Source organism: Neoarius graeffei, chromosome 25 (genome assembly GCF_027579695.1).
Source record: "Neoarius graeffei isolate fNeoGra1 chromosome 25, fNeoGra1.pri, whole genome shotgun sequence".
NCBI lineage: Eukaryota > Metazoa > Chordata > Actinopteri > Siluriformes > Ariidae > Neoarius > Neoarius graeffei.
This window is the reverse complement of record NC_083593.1, coordinates 2,141,042-2,151,170: the sequence shown is the minus strand read 5'-3', so window position 1 is coordinate 2,151,170 and position 10,129 is coordinate 2,141,042.

The following is a 10,129-nucleotide window of genomic DNA, read 5'->3' as shown; positions in this document are numbered from 1 at the left end:
TAGGTTTATGTGATGTGTTTATCTATGTTTATTTAAAAATACATAACACATTTAAATCACTGAATCTTTTCAGTCATGACTGAGATTTGCTCCACCAGTTTTTCTCATCTCATCTCATTATCTGTAGCCGCTTTATCCTGTTCTACAGGGTCGCAGGCGAGCTGGATCCTATCCCAGCTGACTACGGGCGAAAGGCAGGGTACACCCTGGACAAGTCGCCAGGTCATCACAGGGCTGACACATAGACACAGACAACCATTCACACTCACATTCACACCTACGCTCAATTTAGAGTCACCAGTTAACCTAACCTGCATGTCTTTGGACTGTGGGGGAAACCGGAGCACCCGGAGGAAACCCACACGGACACGGGGAGAACATGCAAACTCCGCACAGAAAGGCCCTCGCCGGCCACGGGGCTCGAACCCGGACCTTCTTGCTGTGAGGCGACAGAGCTAACCACTACACCACCGTACCGCACCCACCAGTTTTTGAACCACTGAATCATTTCAATCATGACTTTGATTCACTCCTCTCTTATTCAGCTGTCAGTGTTTGAATCATTGGGCCGTTTTGATCATGACCAAGATTCACTTCTGCTGTTTGGCAGGTCAGTCTGTGTGAATCAATGGAATCATTTAGGTCATTACCAACATTAGCCGGTCTGGTTCAGGAGATCCGAGTGTGAATCGATGAATCATTTTGGTCCGGAGGTTTGAATCAGTGAATACTTTAATTCATGACTGAGATTTTCTCCTCTCAGTAATGAATCCTATCATTTGAGTCAGTGAGTTAATTGAATCATTTTTGGACTCGTTCAATCCGAGGTGGAGATTTTTAGCATTTCAGTGCAGATGTTAGCATTCTGGGCAGCACGGTGGTGTAGTGGTTAGCGCTGTCGCCTCACAGCAAGAAGCTCCTGGGTTCGAGCCCCGTGGCCGGCGAGGGCCTTTCTGTGCGGAGTTTGCATGTTCTCCCCGTGTCCGCGTGGGTTTCCTCCGGGTGCTCCGGTTTCCCCCACAGTCCAAAGACATGCAGGTTAGGTTAACTGGTGACTCTAAATTGAGCGTAGGTGTGAATGTGAGTGTGAATGGTTGTCTGTGTCTATGTGTCAGCCCTGTGATGACCTGGCGACTTGTCCAGGGTGAACCCCGCCTTTCACCCGTAGTCAGCTGGGATAGGATCCAGCTCGCCTGCGACCCTGTAGAACAGGATAAAGCGGCTAGAGATAATGAGATGAGATGAAATGTTAGCATTCTGTGTTGAGCTGCTTAAAACAAGCTTACTATAAAATAATACAAAATAGCAACTGATGTTGTCTGTTTCACACAACTGCAATGATTGGGATTCAAATTTGTGCAACTGAACAAATTGGAATTGAATCATTTATCTAAAGTGATTCAGATGACTCAGGCCAGTGAAATGACTCATCACTGATCTGTTGTGCTGCATACACAGAGCACTTGTCAGGATAAAACCCAGTTTGAATGAGAAAAATCATTTGTTTTTCAAATACTCTGGGAGTATGTGTAATTTTTAAAGAGCAGGTTCTTGTCCTGAAGTCTACAGTGAAGCCGAGTTGATTTATTGAGCCTCCAGAGGGTCACGTAACGAACTTCACTCGTGCTAATAAAGCACTGGAAAAGTCCTTAAAATGCCAATGGAGATTCACTTGAGGAGAAATGTCAAGGCCATGAGTGTATGCTCAGATAAATATTGAAATACTCACTGTCTCTTCTCATTTTGGATCCTTTTTTAAACAGTTCACTCAGATAAGCTACTTTGAAAGCAGAATACACAACTTATTCCTTTTATATTACACACTGCCAGCTTCAGATGTGTCTGAATCTGAGATTTGTGTTTTTTGGAATTCCTTTTAAAGCTATACAAAGCTGAGCCTTGACAGAGAGCAGCAAGACTTTAATGAATCTGCTGAGGTATATGATGAAACTGTTGTGACAGTTTTGAGTTGTTGACATGCTAAAGCCCATGCAGCTCGTTAGTGTGCATGCCAAGAACAAACAACACAGAGGATGCAGAACATCCACAGCAGGCTGTTGATCGAGATTTCAAATAATAGCTGTTTTTATTTTGGAGCTCTAATTATGAATTTGTGCTCATACAAATCTCGATGACTTATTAATTAAAGGATCAATGGAGCGTCATAATTAATCATGTTTAGACTCAGAGGGAAATGTTTGGAGAATTGGGAAAGGGCAATGAGATAAAATATCACACAAATTGTCGAATTAGCAGAGAGCCATGATCGGGCCACTGAGCAAGAAGCTGATTGGAATCGACAACTATATGTACTGTGTGTCGAGCCTGATTCACGGCCCTTGAATTAGTTATTCATTCCTCTCTCATTCAGCAGGTCTGTGTTTGAATCAGTGAATCATTTCAGTCATGGCTGAGATTCACTCTGCTCTCATTCAACAGGTCAGTGTTTGAATCAGTGAATCATTTCGGTCATGAATGAGATTCACTCTGCTCTCATTCAACAGGTCAGTGTTTGAATCAGTGAATCATTTCGGTCATGAATGAGATTCACTCTGCTCTCATTCAACAAGTCAGTGTTTGAATCAGTGAATCATTTCAGTCATGGCTGAGATTCACTTTGCTCTCATTCAACAGGTCAGTGTTTGAATCAGTGAATCATTTCAGTCATGAATGAGATTCACTCTGCTCTCATTCAACAAGTCAGTGTTTGAATCAGTGAATCATTTCAGTCATGGCTGAGATTCACTCTGCTCTCATTCAACAGGTCAGTCTTTGAATCTGAATCATTTCAGTTATGGCTGAGATTCACTCTGCTCTCATTCAACAAGTCAGTGTTTGAATCAGTGAATCATTTCAGTCATGGCTGAGATTCACTCTGCTCTCATTCAACAGGTCAGTGTCTGAATCAGTGAATCATTTCGGTCATGAATGAGATTCACTCTGCTCTCATTCAAGAGGTCAGTGTTTGAATCAGTGGATCATTTCAGTCATGGCTGAGATTCACTCTGCTCTCATTCAACAAGTCAGTGTTTGAATCAGTGAATCATTTCAGTCATGGCTGAGATTCACTCTGCTCTCATTCAACAGGTCAGTCTTTGAATCTGAATCATTTCAGTTATGGCTGAGATTCACTCTGCTCTCATTCAACAAGTCAGTGTTTGAATCAGTGAATCATTTCAGTCATGGCTGAGATTCACTTTGCTTTCATTCAACAGGTCAGTATTTGAATCAGTGAATCATTTCGATCATGAATGAGATTCACTCTGCTCTCATTCAACAGGTCAGTGTCTGAATCAGTGAATCATTTCGGTCATGAATGAGATTCACTCTGCTCTCATTCAAGAGGTCAGTGTTTGAATCAGTGGATCATTTCAGTCATGAATGAGATTCACTCTGCTCTCATTCAACAAGTCAGTGTTTGAATCAGTGAATCATTTCAGTCATGGCTGAGATTCACTCTGCTCTCATTCAACAGGTTGGTCTTTGAATCTGAATCATTTCAGTTATGGCTGAGATTGACTCTGCTCTCATTCAACAAGTCAGTGTTTGAATCAGTGAATCATTTCAGTCATGGCTGAGATTCACTTTGCTTTCATTCAACAGGTCAGTATTTGAATCAGTGAATCATTTCGATCATGAATGAGATTCACTCTGCTCTCATTCAACAGGTCAGTGTCTGAATCAGTGAATCATTTCGGTCATGAATGAGATTCACTCTGCTCTCATTCAAGAGGTCAGTGTTTGAATCAGTGGATCATTTCAGTCATGAATGAGATTCACTCTGCTCTCATTCAACAAGTCAGTGTTTGAATCAGTGAATCATTTCAGTCATGGCTGAGATTCACTCTGCTCTCATTCAACAGGTTGGTCTTTGAATCTGAATCATTTCAGTTATGGCTGAGATTCACTCTGCTCTCATTCAACAAGTCAGTGTTTGAATCAGTGAATCATTTCAGTCATGGCTGAGATTCACTTTGCTTTCATTCAACAGGTCAGTATTTGAATCAGTGAATCATTTCGATCATGGCTGAGATTCACTCTGCTCTCATTCAACAGGTCAGTGTCTGAATCAGTGAATCATTTCGGTCATGAATGAGATTCACTCTGCTCTCATTCAAGAGGTCAGTGTTTGAATCAGTGGATCATTTCAGTCATGGCTGAGATTCACTCTGCTCTCATTCAACAGGTCAGTGTTTGAATCAGTGAATCATTTCAGTCATGGCTGAGATTCACTCTGCTCTCATTCAAGAGGTCAGTGTTTGAATCAGTGAATCATTTCGGTCATGAATGAGATTCACTCTGCTCTCATTCAAGAGGTCAGTGTTTGAATCAGTGGATCATTTCAGTCATGGCTGAGATTCACTCTGCTCTCATTCAACAGGTCAGTGTTTGAATCAGTGAATCATTTCAGTCATGGCTGAGATTCACTCTGCTCTCATTCAAGAGGTCAGTGTTTGAATCAGTGAATCATGTCGGTCATGAATGAGATTCACTCTGCTCTCATTCAACAGGTTGGTGTTTGAATCAGTGAATCATTTTGGTCATGGCTGAGGTTCACTGTGGTCTCATTCAGCATGTCTGTGTTTGAATCAGTGAATCATTTCAGTTATGACTGAGACTTGCTCATTTTTCATGCAGCAGATCAGTGTTTGAATCAGTGAATAATTTCAGTCATGACTATGAATTGCTCCTCTCTCAATCAAATGGGTCAATGTTTGAATCAATGAGATTCAAAATCAATGAGATTTTGGTCATAGCTGAGATTCACTCTGCTCTCATTCACCAGGTCAGTGCTTGAATCAGTGAATCATTTCAGTCATCTCATTCAGAACGAGCTTGGCTCTTCTCTCACGCAGCAGATCAGTGATTGAGTCAGTGAATCAGAAACAGTTCAGCACACATGATTGACAGGTTCATTTGTAAACCTTGTTCTAGACGTACACACCTTTTAAACACGTGGAAATGATGTTCTGCTGGCTCCAGTGAAATAATCTATGGAATAAATTGGACGCTTTCATGCCCAAACTGATTAATTCCAAAATAGGATATTCATCCTGGAGTCATAGACATTGGTCTAACTTTAACAGCGCCCCTTACAGTACTGGAGCTCGGGTCTGTCACCCTGACAGATACTGTCTCTGTATTAAGTATCCTGAGGTTTTACACACCAACACCACGGCAATGTGCACGCCGTGTGCACGTTGCATGCTGATTAAGCGTGGAGCTAACTGTGATGATACTTCTGATTTTATGAACGAGCAGCATGCTTGGATTGCACTCTGCATCACTTGTAAATTCATCTGAATAAAAGAATTTGTCTGATGAATGAATGCAAATGGCGCTTAAGGGACGTGTAAATGTAAAAGTAATTATAGATCTGTGAAACCTCTTCAGTTGTTTCAGTATAATATGGGGCTCTGTGGCATAAACCGCATCTATGTGATGATCATTTACACAAAATATTTCATTTCACCGCGGGATAAGAGCAGGCTCCTGAGGTAAACAGCACTTCAGTTAAAACAAACAAACAAACAAACAAATGCAAAATACTGTGCTTTTGAGTGTACATTTAAAACCTAACAAAGATAAAGACATAAAGAAAAAACAAATAGAAAAAAACAGTTAAAAATTAAAATGCAATCAATAAAAGCAGTGACAGGAAGATGAACAACAATAAATACATTTAGAAAAATAACAGACTAAAAAGATGCATAAAAATGTAATAATATCATATTAATTAAAGTAAATGTAAATAAATTAGTTATTTTTTTTCTTTTAGTAGTATTTTCCAGATCTTTGGTGCAGAATAAATAAAGTATCCCTTCAAAAAAATAAATAAAATAAATAAAGCAAATGAGTAATGCTTTGTTATATAGTATTTTTTATACAATAACATGATGAATGGTTATGCAATTATGATGATATATAAATTTATTATTCCAATATAACTTGCACAAATGTGCCATCCGGCTTGCTGCATGTAGGTCATTTTCCAAATGCCAATAAGCACACAGTAAATTATCTTTGGCTCCTGTTGCGAGGTCTGTGTCGATACACACCACTGATTAATTGTGTGGTTTGGTGCTTACTGCATCTGCTATAATTTATGCTGAACCCAGGCATGACCTCAAGGCTACTCCGAGTGCAAGCTGCAAATATAATTAATGAGAATAAAAACAACCTGGGTCTGGTTAATAGATTTTCTCTATTCCCCTCCTCTTTGTACTTGATTGTATAATCTCTGACTTCAGATTTTGTCATTATTTTATGTCTCTGGGGCATCAGAAGGTGTTAGGATTCCTGTCTCTGCAGCCACAGTTATTTCTCGGGAAATACCTTTTGTTAGGTCAAGCTGTGAAATCTTCCATTGTTAGCTTGTTTTAAAAGACTCCTCTCTCATTTCAGTATTGTTGTAAAAAAAAAAAGTTGCAAAACCCTTAAAATGCCATATGGTAAATGCGAGTAGGTCTGTTTTCTTTTGAAAAATAGCAGGAAGTATGTTTTAGCCAATGAGAAGCCCCACATCGGGCAGCCAATCAGAAGTCTGCGTTTTAAACAAAGCAATTTCTTTAACAATGATTTTAATGTGAGCCACCGTTTTGTTTTGGGGTGGTCCTAGGGCGGGTCTCCCAAAGAGGGGCACAACTTAAAAACTAATGGAAGAGAACTAAGGCCCTGTCCACACGGCAACGGATTCAGGTGAATCTGATAAAATTGTTTATCGTTTCGGCCTGGCGTCCACATGGCACCAGCGTTTTGGGTGCCCCAAAATGAAATCTTTTGAGAACGGGTTCCAGAGTGGAAAAATCTGGCAACGGTGCCATTGCAAAGTCGTCTGGATGAGTAGAATAGATTTGTTTACGATGACGTCACAACCACATGACTGTCAGTGCTTCACGCCGGGTAGAAGTGTAACGAACTCGATGCGAGTTGTCAACAAATCCTATAACTTGGTTCATGAAATGCGCTTACAAAATATTTTCACTGTGAATATTTATTGTGTAATGGTGCAAAGTGAGAGAGAGAGAGAGAGAGAGAGAGAATAGCCCTGAGGGCAGAGTCTTTAGTCCAAACACTGCGGAAGCAGTACCAAACCGCGCACCGCCCGTACGCTTTCCAAAAACAATCCCGCCAGCAAAAATAGGGAAAAAAAAGGAGCGATCTCACCTCTTCAGATGTTGGTTTAAGTCCGACAATACATTCCTCAAAAAGGGCGTAGAAGAACAAAGTAATCCATCAACGTGTAGCATTCAATTTATTCTGGACCATTAAAGAATTCTGGAGGATATCAGAATGTTGGCGTACCGGCTTCCATCTACCCCCATTCATTCCTCTTTCCACGTCTTTCGTTTTACGCTCCTGATTAATAATCAAAACTTTATGTGGCTAATGCTACAGAAGAAGGGGTTTATGCGCATGCATCTACTTCTTCTATTGTTCTGGTGTCTCCGATGGGACCGTCTTACAGCACACGTAGAGGTGTGGCATGTGTATTGCATCGTTTTCAGCAAGCGTTGCGTTGCCATATGTACCTGTTATTTTACTGATCCATTGCCCATGTGGACGTGATATTTAAAAAAAAAAAATCTCGTTGCCGTTGTCGTGTGGATGTAGCCTTAGACTTCTGTGTATATCCGGGTGTCACTCAGCACTTGTGTTGGTTCTGGACAGTAAAAGTGTTTTAAGGCAAATTCTTTTGTGTAAGGATATTTTTTTGGCTACTTTTGAGGTACAGACTTCCATGAGAATTTCAGGCCTTGAATTAATTCAATCCTGACATATGTGGAGAGAAGCGGCGTCTCATCAGCGTGGTGGAAACATGAAGAATGACCAGATTCAGGTGTTTCTCTGCATCCTGCCTCAAGCTGTTGATAAAAGTCAACCTAGTTTGGCCGTAATAGTGCTGCCATGAATGTGTGTGAGTGTGTGTGATGTAAATGACAAATCAGTAATCATGTAAAAAGTTGCGAACTGGTGCTTTGACGAGGAATCCTGTCGTCATCTTGACACATTTTTCCCCTAAGTCTCACTATATTTCATCACTTTTCTCAGCGTGAATGTGCAAGGTGCCATTTTGACACAGGTTTTGTTCTACTAGCTAGCTGGAAAGCTTTGCTACTTAGCAACATAATACGATGATACTGTCTGTCCGAGATTGTTTTTTTGCTACTAATACGGTATTTCTCATCAGAGCTAAAACCTATTCTGTGATTACTGACAAACAGGAAGCTTGTGAGCTTGTATCTTAACAATGCATCATTATGTTGACACCTACCGTATTCTAATCGATGGATTTAAAAGGGCGGGGTCACCCTTCTCAGAATCCTCTGCACTGAGGAACAAGTTGCCGTTTTCACATCTATGGATTTTTCCACTCAGGGGCGGTCCTGGGGGTGGTCCGACCGGGCAGCCGCCCGGGGCGGCATCACGGGGGGGGTGTTTACGAGCGCGGGTGCGAAAAAAATAAAAAAACGGTCCCAAAAAAAAAAAAAGAGCTCATGTAGGAGATCAGGAACTTTCCTGACTTGCCGTCAGCAACTGTGATCCCCCTTGAGCTGATCACATTCATGCACGAGAAGGAGCTATCAGAGATCGACCCCAATTTCTGGACTGGACTCAGAATTGCTGCCACTCTGCCTGTCACTGTGGCTCAGGCAGAGAGGAGCTTCTCGAAGCTAAAACTGATCAAGACTTACCTAAGGTCAACAATGTCACAGGAACGGTTCAGTGGCCTTGCTGTGATCAGCATAAACCACGCCTTAGGAGAACAACTCTCATATGAAGACATTGTGGAAGAATTTGCATCCAGGAAGGCCAGAAAAGCCAACTTTTAGGTTGTGCTTTCACTTTTGCATCCTGAATATAATTGCCACTTAAATGTATATAGACTGTTTTCCTCTTACTTCTTTTGCACGTCTTGTTATTTATGACAAATTATAGTGGTTTGCCATTTTTGCCACTTTAAAGAGTGTTAACTTCTTCATTTGTTACTTCTTGTTATTTATGATACACAATAGTGTTTGTTATTTCTTCTTATGTGTACAGTAATATGTATAGGATTTACCTCTTCTCTGTCATTAGTTCATTTATTTCTGATACATGATTGCGTTTTACCATTTTTGCCACTTTAATGTATCGCATTTTTAGATCTTTTGTCACTTCATGTTATTCTGTAATTGTGATTGTTTAACTGTTTAGCTTCTTTTGTTATTTATATGGTGCGACTTTAATGGAGGTTTAAGTCTTCTTGTTCATAATAATGGTGAATGGTACTCTATGATAATTCATTGTGCACTCTGTTGGTAAAACTGACTGACTTGCCAGCAGGGGGTTTCGCCCAGGGAGTAAATCACTCTAGGATCGCCACTGTTTCCACTTTTTGAATAACAATCCAGCGACATCTTAATCAATAGATCATAAACTGTAATGTGAAATTTAATATTTTGTCAAAGTATTTATATTTTAAATTCTTGCAGGTGACCATGAAGGAAAGAAAATATCAGGTGTATTCTATTCTTTTCAAAACTTCCATGTATGACACAGAAATGAAGATAAAGTTCGAGAATGGTTTCGAAAGGGTCATTAACAATGAATCTGTGGAGGTTTTGCTGCATGGAGAGCTAACAGAGGAGCGGTCATGTGACTTCAAAACATAAACAACAATCTTGATTCTGGGAGGAGTGAGCCGGCCCTTTCAGACCACGATGATTGTTGTGTTCTTCCACCACTAGGTGGTGTTGGTTATAAAGTAATTAAAGGATGGATGACATGGACTACTCTTAACAAAATCTCACAAAAGGTTTTATCACGGAACCAAAAGAGAAGGATCGAGCATTAACATCGTCCCACTTCATGATGTAGTGTCTGCATGGACCCCTTAATCGCTGCTTGTGTCCCATGTTCTATTTTACTGCTGGGAAAGAAAGGTGTTGTAGAATGTTGTGACATGTATAGTCTGTCTGAAACCAGGTTCAGATATTGGACAAGTTGTTGATCTAAAAAAAAAGTCCAGCAGGATTCTTCGGTCGATGTTCCTGTAACCCTTCATTCCATCCACTGAGCAGTTCTTCTTGCACGTTGAACGATGATTAGCCATGACTTTGTGTGGCTGTGATTCCAGAATAAGCCC